Below are 15,419 nucleotides of genomic sequence, written 5' to 3'. Positions count from 1 at the left end.
CGAAGTTTTCAGTGCTACAAACACTTTTCCCTCATTGCCAGGTATACAAAGTTTGTATTGACCTACCGTAATTCATTAGCTACTGTAATGTCAATTGCAATTACAGTTCAGTCTTGGTTTAATCTCAGATTAGTTTAATAGAAAAGTTTGGAAGACCCTGTAGTTGTTCATTGTAATTCCTTGCTAAGTGAACTTTTTCTCCACAATATGAGGAAAATTGTGGCGTAACGCTGTTCAAGAGGACCATAAGCAAAGCTGCAGCAGATGTAGGAGGTGCCTCTATCAGTACTTGTTGGTGATAAGCCTAACAGCTGATGGTTATGCCTTTTAGTAAATAGAGTGGTACAGCAGCAATGAATGTGAGCAGGAGAACAGTTGGTACTGAAGCCTTGTCATCAACACTGTATGTGTTTGGCACATGGTTAACTTCAGCATAGCTCAAGAGTGGTTGTGTGGAATGAATGCCCCTTAAACAGCATTTGGTGCACTCTTGGAGCACATTTTTCAGTTTAATTTCATCTCAAAAGAATCCAGTTTGTACACTCCAAGATCACACTGTGATGGGAGCCAAAGTACAGTTAAGAAATTAAATTTTAAAACATCGTCCTGTTTCAGACCACTAATGTAGATATACCCTGCAATGCTCCAGGTGTGGCCCAACTGATGGTTCATTTCCTGATATTTTAGTAAATTGTTGATGAGAAGTTCTATTTTGTTTCATTATTTTTTACTTACCTTCTTGATTTGTTTTGAAATGAAGACACCTTAAAAGTGTTTATACATCATGTGGACTTCTCCATATAAAATCTACAGTCATGTTTGCTTATGCTGTGGTGGCAGAGCTGTATGGTGTGACAGTGCTGCGGGTTAACCCTGCCTGATAACCTTCTTATTTTGATATTCCCATGCAGGTTTGTCAGTTTACTTTCTAACCTGTGAAGAGCAGCAGGTTTACAGACTATTATTGTGATCTTCCATATTCTGGGCAAACTAGGGATGAAATCAGGTGAAATCTAAGTATCTTAACAAAACAGTTTTTTTACTGAGCAACCTTGAGTCCTGGTAAGTGTTGTAAACGAGGCTGAGACTTTTGAAAGGAAAAGTCAACTCGTTCATTTATTAACTGCTGAGAGCAGGAACTCAGGATAAGCCCAGGCTCCGCACGACAAGCCACAATAAAACAATACACAAACAAGACAGTGAGACCCGCTGGGTGCTCCCTTGGACCCCAAGTTCCTCAGGAGGACCCCTCCCACCCTGGGGGCAGGTGGCTTTTAAAGTCTCTGGTGCCACCGGACTGGTGCATTTCTTAATCCTCGTGCTGATTGGTCCTTTTCCTGTTCGCTGGTTGGTCTATACCTCCGTGCATTCCTCACCAATCATTTTCAAACAAGTCCACATCATTGGTTGGCTTGTTCTCCAATCACAGTCTAGGGCATCATCCTCATCCTTTGTACCCTATGAAGCAATGTACTAGAAAGTTCCTGCTATTAAACCCATTGGGTCCTTGTTATATCCCCATCCAGTGGTTACATTCCAGCATTACACCCGTACAGTCTTGCAACTTCCCTTCAATTAACATGTCCATCTATTCCACCCTCAACTCCCCTCTTTTATATCTTATCTAAACAGTAATAACCAACACCCTGAAACCAATTCATTTATTACAGTAAGCACTCTAGCAGTAATTATTTAGGGGGGTACCTTACTTCAGTATTGCTTTTACAATACATCAGAGCTTTTCAGTTCTGTTACCAGCCTTCAAGACAGTGGTAAACAAGTAAAATATACAGATGTTTGTTGCCGTTTGTTCTATGTCTCTCAATGTTGCCAGCCCAATAATTCCTGGCTAAAAATTAGTTAAGAACACATAATAACCTCAGGATTTGTTTCACTCTTAACTCTCACAAAGTACTTTGGTGTTAAACAGGCAGTTTTGATGTGTTCTCAAGAAGGACTTGGGGTTTTCTTCAACTTTTGCTCTGCTAGGACCTATTTATGTACAAATCAGCTGGGAGCATCATTCTGCTAGCCAAGTAAATTATGCTTAGTGGAGGTAAGGGTTGTGATCCTAAGTAACCATTTTTGGTTTAAAACACTGTCTGGTAATGGAATGACAAGTTCGTTTCCATTGAAAACACTAGGATAATTCTCACTGATTTAATAGCGAGTACAGGATATTTGCTTTAGTACACATTATGGTTTCTGATGACTGTATGGGATCTTTACTCTGCATTGTGCTTGCTGATGTTTTGGTATATTGCAGTTAATTCCAATGGAACTCTGCTATTCGGATGAGCACATCTGAACGTGCAAAAGAAGCATCAGCTATTCAAAGGAATTTTTCAAGTCTCCTGCATGCTTCCTGAGGCACTTCTTCACACCTGACTATAGCAACACTAAAAAACAAAACAAAAACAAAACAAACAAACAAAAAAAAAAACAACAAAAAAAAAGCAAGATGGCAAATTTAGGGAAAACTAGCCAGGTCAACTGACTGGAGGATTCCTAACATTGCTTCTAGCAGGCACTTAACAGATATTCCTATGCTTAGTATCACTTGCCAATTGCCACCATAGGAAAAATAGACTTGATTTGGGGGAAATGTCTTTACTACCAATTAATTTAGTTGGTGACAAAGAAAAACAAAAACTTGAACACCTTTGATGAGCGGAAAAGACTCCACTACTAAATAAGTAGTAAAGTAGGTATGTTTATTCCAGCGCTGGGACACACAGGGGATGGCTCCTCCAAAACCATGCGTGCCAACAGCTGCATTCAGCTTGGTATTTATCGGGTTACAAGTGCCATATTCATTAAGTTTCCCAATACGTTTATACATATTCATCACCTAGCCCCGCCCAGCCTCACTTCGTATTATAATGAACCCAAAAGTCATTTACATCTATGTTGCGCGTGCGCAGTGTTGTCTGTTGGCTTTGGTAGGGGTCTCCGAGGGTCTTCCTCCGATGAAGTCAGGAGTCTTCTTCATTCTGAACTTTTCACCTTTCCTCCCTGTGCATGCTCTTTATACCCCTGGCCCGAGTTCAAGCTTCGAGACTGGTTTGAGCTAGTTTTGGGTTGAGCACAGGATGTCTGTCCGAGACTCCCCCTGCCCTTATCAGTGGTCTCTTATCTTTTCTTCCTGCTTTGGTATGCTGACCAAGCTCGATGCATTGTTCCTAACAAACTAATTATTCTGCTTCCCATCCCCCTGATTCACCTTCGCTCCCACTCCTTCCCAAGCTCAACCTCTCTCCTTTGTTCCCAACTCCTCTGCCTTCTCCCCTCCTTCTCCTCGTGTGCAGGGCATTTTCTTCGCTGTTTTTCCCCGGCACTCTGCCGTGCAGTGTTCTACCCCTTCTTAAACACATTCCGCAGCGCCACCCTGGCCGTGGGCTCAGCCGTGCCCTGCAGTGGGTGGTTGGATCCGGCTGGAACCAGCTGTGTCCGGCTGGGGCAGCCCAGCCTCCCCTCATGGAGCCCCTGCTGAAGCCAACGCCCCATACAGCTGTGTCTGGTTTAATAAGCGGGTCCCTCAGCGGGTTTCCAAATGGGTCATGGGGTCACTGGGATCTGCTGGTGGTGGCCCACAGCCTTGCGGCCCAAGAGGGGAAAAGTTCGTGTTCCAGAGGCGTGTAGGACCTGGACACCAGGGCACCTGGGCACCGCTGGTGCAGAGGAGTTCTCAGGAGGCTTCACTCGGAACCTGAAATTCGGAATTTGCATTAAAGCCCAAATCCTGCTCTTAAGAAAGGCTATTTTATTTGCTGCTGGGGAAAATTTGAGACGTAGGCAACTCCTCTGCATGTCCCCGGGCTCCCTTTTAACTACTCGGAAGCTCTCGGCATGGAATTAGCCTGACAGTACTTTTCCTGCCCCCAGGTGGAGCCCTGCGCTTTCGGCAGGTGCCCTTGGTAGGGGCTGGCGGGAGGGATGTGGTGCATCCTGGAGCCATCTTCAGTCACAGAGCCTGAAAAGTACACCCCCCGTGGGAAGCACCTGAAGGACAGATCCTGGTGCAGTAACTTCAAACCTCAAAGCACGAGATGCTCCTTTTTAACATGTGACTATTTTTGGAGTCAGTGGCAACAAATAATATTATCAGAATGCAATTTATCTGTAAAGCATGGTCAACTTCTGAGCAGCTGACTGGAAGCATGTCTACAAGCCACCTTGGAGTGCAGAGCAGAGAAAAGCATATATATACACATTTCCAGCAGCCCTTTCCAGGCTTTGTTTCAGTGCTGATGTCTTGTTGGAATTTCCCGTGCTACAGCCTGTGTCTGTTGTCTCTTCTACTTTCACTATAGTCCTCCAAGGACAACCTGGTCCTGGCCCCTCTGCAGCTACATATTAGGTAGGTGAACAGAGTAACTAGATCCTTGGCACTTCACTGTTTCACATTTTTATCAAAGGGCTAAAAGAAAAATTAGCATGTTTCACGGTAAATAAAATAAAGTGCCAATAGGTAGGCAAGTTGAAACTCAGTGATCTGAATCAGTATGCAAACTGGGAATTAATAAACCAGAGGCATTTAGTTTTGTTAAATGCACTTTGCCAAAATTCCCACTGATGTGAGAAGCAGGAACTCAAAGGAGGAGGAGCTGAAGAACACAGTGGATAATTAGCCATATGCCATCTTCCAGCACGCCACTGGCATCTGAAAATGCTGATGTGACCTTGGTGGATAGTGGAAATTTTCAGATAGCATTATATGTCTGACTCTGACATTGACCCAAGAACTACTAATAGGTATCACTTAATCCTAATCCAGAAACTGGGGACAATTTTGTAGTTATGCTGCAGATTTGTGCTGCTTACCCTACAACTACTACTTTCCATTTAAGACCAATTTCAACACTGCAGCAGTGCCATTTAATCTCACACCTGCAAATGTTATCCAAGAGAAGATGGAATGTAATGTTAGCCTTTCTGGCAAGAGAAAAGGAGCTTCACCTCATGGTTCAGCCTCGGATGCCAGAGCTTAGTACATATAACCCTAGCCTTGCCACCCTGCTTGGATACACTTCAAGCAGGGAATATCTTTCCACTCACTTTCTCAAGGAAGTAGTTACCTTATTTAACTCTTGCTATTATTCAGCAGGTGGTTTTGCTGCAGAATGTCAGTCAAGAGGTGATCTGGGAGACAACTGTTCTGGATTCCTTTGAAAATCTAATTTGAACAATTATTTCTGAGAAAGTTCAGAACGGGTTTGTTGGGGTTTTAGCTCTCCTCCTGGTTTGTTTTTTTTTTTTTGTTTCCTCTTAAAGGAATTTTCCCTGTACATGTTGCCAGGGAGACAAATTACTGGGTGCTTAAGAAAAATAAAGGACCTGGCCACAGAAGGAGGGGTGCATCTCTTTCACCTGGGTTTGTGGGCAGTCAGTTCCTGGCGTTTGAACAGAGAGAGAGAGGCTACTTCTTCAGCTGCCTTCCTTCTACCGGAGAAACCCCTGGATCCCAAGCCTGCCTTCCCTGCCCTGCTGGGAGCTGGGCTGCGGCCGCCCTGCCCCTGCCATTGCTTCGAGCCTTCGCTACTCTGTAGCCCCGTCACGCCCTGCCTGCCCAGACCTCCGGGGGGTTCCCACCGCAGCTCCTGAGTTTGGATAGATCCCGTCTGCCACCCGGGATTTTTGCTCGTCCCTGCCATTCCAGTCTGCCGTTCCAGCCTGCTGCTCCTGAGGGTCCAGCCGGACACCGAGATCAGCTGCCCAGGGGTTTGTGAAGCCTTTGTTCCATCCCTTCCCGGGATCCCAGGGCACCGGTGCCGCGTGCTCCCCGAGCTCGCTCCGGAGCGCCCCCTGCAGCCGCGGGGGAACCATCGCACCCGCCCTGCTCACCGGGAGCCGCCAGCGCCCCTGCCGGCTGCGAGCGGAACTGCACCCGAGGGGAGAGGGCCGAGAAGGCTGGGACTGGGTTTGTGATTGTTTGCTGTCACTGCCATAGTTATTGTTGTTTGTTTGACTGGTTATACACATATAGATATGTAATAGTAAAGAACTGTTATTTCTGTTCCTCATATCTTTGCCTGAAAGCCCCTTAATTTCAAAATTATAATAATTTGGAGGGAAAGGGGTTGCAATTTTTTTTTTCTCTTCTATCCCAAGGGAGACTCCTGCCTTCCTTGGCAGACACCTGTCTTTCAAACCTTGGCAGACACCTGTCTTTCAAACCTTGGCAGACACCTGTCTTTCAAACCAAGACAGGGTTGCACAGAGACAGCTTTGAAATAAGCAGTGTGACTCTCATACTTTTCAGAGTATTTTGTTGTTCTGCATTCTCCCAAAATATGCCCACAAAACAAAACAGAGGTGTAACAGAAGTGTGTATGTTTTAATTAAACAAGCACACTATTTTTCTAATACCGTGGTGCTTTTTTGCTAATAGTAGCAGTTGCTAAAATGAAGACAGTGTAGGGCTGAGGCTGGAGAACGTGTATCTCCAGGATTTGGGGGTCATTTTTACCCTACAAGACAGACAGAGTAAGACTTCACTAGTTGGAAGTGGCTCTCCTTGAAGCAACAGGGATGTCTCTTCAAAACACACAACTGAACTGTAGAGGTTTGAGCCCCGAAGGTTGTTGTGTCTTTTCTGCTCATTCCAATATAGAAGATTAGGAATCTCCACATTCAGCAGTGAAACATATCCCCATTAACACTTTTCTAACATGAGTGTACGTATGGTATTTTATTACTACAACTTTATTACCTTGTGTATAGAGACCATACACAGTTTCAGCATGGTTCTCAAGCACACCAAAGTCATCTTTCAGTATTCGTGATATGGTAAGGACAGTTCAGGTCTCTGTGTACATACATGCAGTTTAACCTGTCACCATGCAGGCTGATGAAAAGAGGCTTATGTATGTGTAAGGGAGCTCTTGCCTTTGTGAACTGGCCGCTGAGGTCTATAGTGCTACTAACTAGCTGGGCAGGATGAGCCAGATTCCTATTCCATTATCAAACTTGCATTGAGCGCTTCCCCTTGAGAAGAAGGGAACAAAAGCATATGAAGGTTTGTCTCTGACCCAATGGACTTATCTTTCCCCTCACTTTTTATGTATCTTGTACCATATTTACAGTTTCTTCTGATATTTTTCATTTTTCGTTTTTATGGAAATGTAACAACTGTTGTATATGTGCAACTTACAGAATTGACTAAGGATGCAGAAATAAACCTGAAATGAAGGTTTAGATTGTTAATAACTTCATCAACTCTTTTCTGGAGCAAAACTCAGAAAAGTCATTAGTTTTTTAATTCCTGTAAACATTTTTCTTCTTGAATCAAGCTGGTTACAATCTTTCATACCTGTCAAACTTCTGTGGACAGAAGTCCAGCAACTGATGGAAGCTGTCCTGATGGTAGAAGAGAAAGTGCCCTCCATTCTCTCCACATTTCCTATTCTGTGGGAAATTAAATTGAATAGTTATACACGCATATACATTTCAAGTTTTGAGGAAGACAAAATGCTTGGCAGTTTCTTGCACTCTTACAGAATGCAGATGTAATCAAGAGAGAATCAGGAAATAGAGCCAACAGAGTAAAATACAAAGAATAGAAGACAAAAAAGCAGAGATGAGAAATGCACGTGAGAAGTGAATTACAGCTCCATTAGTTACAAAAATTACTAGATAAATTATTTTTATGCATGTGATTTCAGTAAGAGAGACAGAGAAGGGCTTTCATCTCCCCTATCTTATAATACAAGCAATGAAAAGCAACATTTTCACAATAAGACAGTGGATCTCATTGTTAGAGGATGTCAGTGAGGCCAGGAATTTAATTGGATGAAAGTAGTATGAAGGATATAATGAATGTGGTGAAATCTTGAAAGATTGAACATTTTGGAGCTAAGCAGCTCTCTTGTACAAAAAGATTAAACTTTGAAAGGCATATTATCCCAGTATTGATAACTGTATGGTTTTATACCTTGCCTCGTAGGCTTGTACCATCTGACTTGCATCTGCTTTTCTCTGAAGTTGTGCCATCTGCTCTTAGGAAATTGCCTCCTCCCTCATGATCAGCCTTGAGCCACCATCTCATGAAGCTGATTTCACAGGCTTTTGTTGGCTTGATTAAAGCTTTCCCCACCCCTATTCTTAGTAGTAGAAAATAAAAAGATTCTTTAAACCTAAGTTTAGATTATTAGTAGTTTTAGTTGTAATAACACACATAAAGTGAGAGTCCTAGAAAGACTCCAAGAACGTAAGAGATACCAAATAGAGGAAACATACGCTCGTACAAGTTTCTATGAAAATATGAAGTAATTATAATACATGAGCTATTTAAGTTAAATATTTCTCAATGAAATTTGTAGTGCTAAAGGTATGTTTCATTTGCCTTTGAAACCTTGATTTTGCCTACCACATGCCTTGATAAATCAGCCCTTTGACCATGTTGAGATCATTAGATCAATAAAGACTTAACAATCCAAACAACAATGTAGTCTCCATTTAAACTCTCCTCACAGCACTACAGCAGGTCTAAACCAGAATTAGGGTTATTGTTTTCAGACTTTCCTGTGCCAGTGGTCCAGCTGAGAGCCAAAGAGCTCAGAGAAATATGTGTGAGTGTGACTAGAGACTTGGTTAACCTTGCTTTGGGCATTCAGTAAAGCTTCCTGCACAGAACCAGAGCAGTCACTGAAGGTTTGCAGCAAGTCTAGGCTTAAGTGATGTATGACTTGTTGTACCTACTCATGTGGACTCTAATTTATCACAGTGGTGTTGCGCTTCAGTTTAGGAGTGCAATAAGCAGCGTGGGGAGAATCCTCCTACCCTTTTGTGTTTAATTCTTTGGTGGCAGTTTGTCATGTACCCTGTGCCCACCTCTGAGAGGATGCTGCAATCAGGCATCATCCTCCAAGCCAAATGCTTAGTGTTTTGTGAGGATTGCAGGTAGATACATTTTGAGAAGATTTTGAACTTGCCTCATCTACAGCACAAGGAAGTGTGTCCACAGAGCACAGCAGAAAGGTGACATGCCAGGACATAGTATACTCACTAGTTAAAATCTGCCTTTGCCCAACCCCAGATCACTTCAATGGCACCTGGGCCCCATGCCTGCTGCCTGAATACTCGTGGGTGTGGCTTAACAAATAATGTGTAAAAGAAACTTATTTTCTTTTCTGCTCTAGAGGTTTACAGAACACCTATTCAAGTTATAGATAGCAGCAACCTCATTGATATGATTGCCTTCAGATTCCAAAGGAGCTTTGTAATTACGTTATGAAAGGCTGTGCTGGAAGCAAAATAAAAAGAGAACAAGGGGGAAAGTCTTCGAACAGGAATGTGTAGAAGGGGAACCACAGTCGAATCTGGATGTGGCTATATTCAGCAAATCCAAAAAGCATCAGAATGCTTTGCTTGACCACTCAGTCATCCCTGAGCCTTAAATTAGGGACCTCTCCCTCCCATTCTTCTTTGCCACCAAGCCTACTGCTGTCCTTGGTGGCATCTGAGACTGCAGAGACGACAAAGAGACTTCAGTTACACATATGCCCTTCAGTGTTCTCTGTTCCTGAACCAACTCTTGCACTCAGGTGCATGCTGATATCAAAGACCTCAAAAGCAGGAATAGATTAATCTTGATTCAATACTGCCATCATGGGTAGGTATAAACAAATGCTCCTTTCTACTCAGCCATCTGTGTATGTGCCGCATTCCTACTGTAGCCACATCTGCATTACTGGTTTAGGCTCATGGGGATCATCATGCCCATGCTTGGTACGGCATGCATTTACACATTGTTCAGACCTTCCAAAACAGGATATGTATGCTGCTAGCTGGGAACTGTTCTGGGCCTCTGCTGGACTTCTGACCCATGTTTAGGAATTTTCTGTACAGTAGCCTGGTAGTAACTAGGTTTGACATAGAAAAAATACAGAAACATGCATTTAATGTTACGCTTCACTCAGTACATTATGAACTTAAGAGAGAGTTAGAATTAGGCAAAGTGCAAAGAAGCACCATACAGTTGGGTTTTGCTGACAGCATCAATCTCTGTAGCACATAAATTACAAATTTGCAGGAAGCCTCTAGGGGAAGTGCATCCTCTAGAAGACACTGCCAGCAATTTCCAGGCAGAAAAACAAAACTCCAACTGCGAGGAAAAAGCTACCTGGAGACTTTTGTCCTCAGATTCCCCATAGTGAGGTGCTATGTTAGTACAGTCATAGCTTTAGACAGACAAATACAATTTTGATAGCTGTGTGGGTTCTGTGAACAGATCTTCAGATTAGTTGTACTAATGTCTGCTACAGGGATGTAAAGCAATGCCCAACATCACGTGTGTCTGTGCCAGAGTAGAGAACCTTATCTTAGCACCCAAATCCTGTTTTCCATTTGCTATGCCGTCTTTGTGTCTGTTCACATCCACTTTCAGTTTTGGGATTTTTAGCTGAAATACAGATAGAAAAGCTGACACAGTTACTTCTCATGGGTAAGAAAATCATAGTTTATTTTATCTCTATTAGCTATGTACATTCAATTTAATAAATTAACGCTATTGCCTTGAGGCATAGGGTGAGTTGTGACATAAACGGTCATCTATTTTTTATATCAAGTAGGCTTGATACTGTATTTCAAAGTAATTGAGCCCTGTTATCCCATACTCTGGGTAACTTTTCCATCCTATACAGCAGCAAAAATAAAAACCTGCTAAATAATTAAATAAGCCTAGAAACTTAAGTGTTTTTTCTGTAAATGATTACTATTACCTTAAATATGACCCAGAAAAAAATCTATAATTTTCTCAGTGTTTTTAAATGTCTTGCTGTTGTATTTGGGTAAAATGCCCCCAAAATTCCAAGAGAAGAGTTTGAATAGATGGCTACCATAGAAACTATGAGGTTACCATCATGATTTAGTCAAAGCAGCAAACGAAGACTGTCTCTGCCTTGGGTGTCAGTTTTCAGAGCCATACGTCTTTAAGCTGGATAGTGTCCGTTTAAGAGCATTGGGATTTTTTTTTTCTCTAATTGGGCACAGCTGGAAACTCCCCCAAACTGCAGAGTTTAAACAGCCCTGGGGAACCTGCCTGTGCTGGGTGGAGTCTGAGTTAAAGTCAGAAGGTAAGTAAGAACTTACAAATTCCCTTTTCTTAAAGCATTTGCTTGACTTTTTTAAAGTGAAACTACTTCTAAGTTTTTTAGGGCATCTGCTGGTGTAATGTAAATTCTTTTTTCTCTTTGGTCTGTCCGTGTGCCGGGTAGCCTGAAAATGGCTCAATAGTTATTCACCAGCTGGAAGCTGCAGGAAAGAAAATGCCAGAAAAAGATGTGTTTTAACCAGGAAATTAATTCTGCAGTGCAGTCCAGAGCTGACCGGGACGGCCATGAAGCAGCCGAGAGGACAAAGTGCAAGCCTGTAGCACTGTGTTGGTTTCTTCTAGGTTGAAGCAGGAAAGCTGGCCTGTGGGATATGCTGGACTCTGATCGCAGCTCCAGGGCCAAAGAGCACTTCATGCTGAGTGCTGCTGTTTCTGGAAGATGATGATCTCTTAAACTGTTCTTGCATCCCTCAGATGCATGCTCAGAGAAATTCCAGACAGGTGTGTTACTAAGGCTCACACGGAAATAGGATAGAAATACGGACTTTAGACAAAAACAATTAAAAAAATGTATATAGTCAAATTTTGTATTGAGGTCTTTGCTAGATATCAGGGTAGTGTATGCGAGATGTGATTACTTATTTGGCTTCAGCATAAACTCATGACATGAATCAGTTCTTCAGCAGTGTCTGGGTTAGTGCAGTAGTCCCCAAATGCCCTGAGTAGTGAGGTATTTTGGCTATGGGAATCAAGTATTACTTAAGTAAAATTAGAAGGTTTTCCATGTCTGCTCTCCACATTCCCTGGACGTTTGGCTGTTTGTACCTTTTGCAAGAGTCAATTTTCTTCAGCAGGAGCAGTCAGACAGCTTTTCAGGAGCAAGCAACACCAGGTCAGATCATTGGACTGCTTGTAAGTCCAGTGGTTTGTACTGCTGTTGTGCAATATACGTTAGACCATTTCCTATCTCTTTTTTGTCCTGCGGTATGGTCTGGCTGATGAATGATAGCCCGTTTCTCTGGCAATTGTACAGCTTTAACAGTTCAGTAATTCATGGAGCATTTGATATTTTACTTCCACTAGAAGTCATAAATCCACACAGCTTCCATAACTGCCCAGTGGCAGGGCATACACCAAATGCGTATTAAGAATCAGCATATATATTTACAGTCTCTTCTTGGAACAGCCAATAGGCCTTTGTTAATGCAATTAATTCAGCTGCTTCTGTGCTCAGCTTTGGACTGAGTGGTGAAGCTTCCACTACTTCGTACACAGTAGTCATTCAATAACCTGTATTCCAGTTGCTGCTCAGATAATATGACCACCCACAAATAACAATTCCAGACAGGGATTTAGAAACAGTGCATCTGTTAAATGTGCTTGAGCCTTTTGGGCTTCATAGATGGTTTCTACACAGCTGTGATGTCGTTCCTTCCCTGGGTGAAAGGAGTAATGCAATGGGATTCAGTATGTTAGTTACTATCCCAGAGGCTATTCCTTGCCCTTCTTGTGCAAACAAGGTAAAAGGTTTACCACAGTCTGGCAGTCCCAGGGCAGGTGCAGCTAGCTTCAAAATCTTGAATATCTACTTTGTGTGTTGCCCAGTGAATGGGTTCTTCATCATCTTAGGTTATCAGTATTGGGTTTTTCTATTCCTTGAAAGAACTGTCTGGGGGTGGCAGAATCCTGCAGCTCCTGAAAAGTATTTGTTTTGAGTAGCTGGTCTTGGAAGATTTTGAATTATTTTAATATGATTTTCAGATAATCGCTACTCCTCTTGCTGAAGAATGTAACACAGATATATTCTGATATACTTCTCTTACACAAATTGTAACTTATATAGAAAGGTCCAATGATGATTTTTAATTAAAGCAAACAGTAAGGAATGGGTGACAGCTATACAAGATTACTTGGCTATTAATAAAAAGTATCAACATATTCTATCAAAAATGGATCAACTTTTTTAAACAGTACATCCTGAAAGTCTTTTATTAACACTAGAAAAATAGTGGAGGTCTGAGCAAAATCCTTAGGTCTTGGCTCTGTAGGATGTATCTTTCCCCAAATATATGCAAAAAGGTGTTGAGAGTCTGGATGAATACGTTTGCTTTCTTAAGGTAGAAGTTGCCCGGTTTCGAGTAAGTTGAAGGTTGTAGCTTCTGATCTTTAGGAAATCTCAGGTGTCAGTACTCACAGGGGAATGAGTAACTAAAATGAGCCCACTGGACAAGACTCAGGTCCAGACCCACTAACTGAAAGTAGCTGCCTGTATGTGAGCTACAGGTGTCAGGTCCTTGTATAGTCAGTGGAGATACATTCAGTAGATCTAAAGATTGAGGCGACTTTTAACCAAAACCCAAGAAGTTGGGGGTTTTTTTGGTTTTGTTTGGTTGGTTGGTTTGGTTTTGTTGGTTTTTTTTGGTTTTTTCTGTGTTGGAAGCTTAAGGTAACTAAAATCCACTCAGAGCTGATAGTGTTATTTTTAATTTTAAAAAATGATCTTAAAACAAGTTTTAATTCTATGTTTGTCATTCCTCTTCTTGCATAATTTAATGCCACATAGAATCTCTTGTTCGTGTAAAATAATAAAATGATACCTGAGGCTTCTTACTCCTTCTACTCTTCTTCTGCAAACGAAAGATAATGTTTCCAAGAGGATTAAGTTTCATATACTTGATATTTCAGTCACTGACTTTTTTACTTGAAGGAAAAGTCTTACTGTAAGTTTCTGTGCATTACAAGTTGGGGCAATGTGTGTTGAAATGATACAGATGCAATGTAGCTGAAAAGTGTGATAATGAAAGAAGCACTAGCTAATTGTTGTGAACTAAGTTGAAAAGCTGCTCTGCAGTGAAAGCTAGTCACACAAGGTGCAGAAACTAATAAAACACTGTCCTTTAAGCCAAACATTGTAATTAGGAACAGCTATTCACACTTTAAAACTGAACATACTTTTTTCCTTAATGTGTACTTGGATTATATTTACTAAATTACCCAAGATATCCCTATATATTCTAGTAGCATGACTCAGTTCTTACTGGAATTGCTCAAGAGAGAACCCTCGACCTTGTTTTTTAAAGTCAAATTTTGGCAAAATATGTTCCAAATGTACTTTACTTTAAGTACACCTACAAAGCACTGTGACTTGAAGAAAACATATCACTAGAGTGTACTGAGCCTGATTCAAATAAGAAATATCAAGTGGATGCTAGGTGTGACAGATGTCATGTTGCAGCTTTGGCTTTTAACTGGGAAAACTGGAGTCATCTGGAAATTTTTTTAAGTGAGGCACTCTGAGCCAGTAGGATATCTATTTTAAAGGGGTTTTTTCCTTCTGATCATTAGTGTATGACACAAACATCTTTATGAAGGGGAATGCTAGTCATATTCTTTTAGTAATTAGGGCATAAGCACAGAGGAATTAAGGCCTGGATGCAGAAATTCTGCTCGTGTGTGAGCACTGCCAGTCCAGCTGGTTGTCCCTGCGTATGAAACAGCTCGGTACAAACGCGCTGTCTCTGCCACGCGCTCTGGGAGAGGCACAGGTACAGCAAAGCATCGACAGCCTCGATGTGCCTGCCAGTCCCCGGGACATGCAGGGCCCCTGTGCCCCAGGGGCTACTTCTGAGTGCACCTGAAGCCAGTTGTTGGGGTTTTAAGAGGTCTAGTTTTTTTTTCTGTTAAAGGAATTTCCCCCCAAACTGTTACTAAGATACAAATCGCTGGGTGCTTAAGAGAAAACAAAAGACCTGGCTGCTCCTTTTGTTTCACCTGGGTGTGTGGGCAGTTCGGTCTCGGCAGTTCGGAGAGAGAGGAGCTGCTGGTTCTTTTCGGCCGCTTTTCTTTCTGCTGGAAACAACACTGGGATCCCAAAGCCGCCTTCCCTGCTCTGCTGGAGGCTGGGCTGTGGCCGCCCTGCCCTGCTGCTGCTTCGAGCCTTCGCTACATTGTAGCCGTGCTCGCCCTGCCTGCCCGACCTCCGCGGGGTTCCCCGTTTGGATACATGGCATCTGCCACCCGGGATTTGTGCTCGTCCCGGCCGTTCCAGCCCGCTGTTCCAGCCCGCCGTTTCAGCTTGCTGTTCCCGAGGGTCCGGCCAGCGGTTTGTGAAGCCTTTGTCCCATCCCTCCCCGGGATCCCAGGGCACCAGTGCCGCGTGCTCCCCGAGCTCGCTCCGGAGCGCCCCCTGCAGCCGCGGGGGAACCATCGCACCCGCCCTGCTCACCGGGAGCCGCCAGCGCCCCTGCCGGCTGCGAGCGGAACTGCACCCGAGGGGAAAGGGCCCGACAGCCGAGAAGGCTGGGACTGGGTTTGTGATTGTTTGCTGTTACTGCCATAGTTATTGCTGTTTGTTTGACTGGTTATA

The sequence above is a fragment of the Corvus kubaryi genome, unplaced genomic scaffold (assembly GCF_017639235.1).
Source record: "Corvus kubaryi isolate FWS band 111438036 unplaced genomic scaffold, C.kubaryi_AGA036_p1.0 split3-73, whole genome shotgun sequence".
NCBI classification, from domain to species: domain Eukaryota; kingdom Metazoa; phylum Chordata; class Aves; order Passeriformes; family Corvidae; genus Corvus; species Corvus kubaryi.
Note: the sequence above shows the minus strand (reverse complement) of the source record.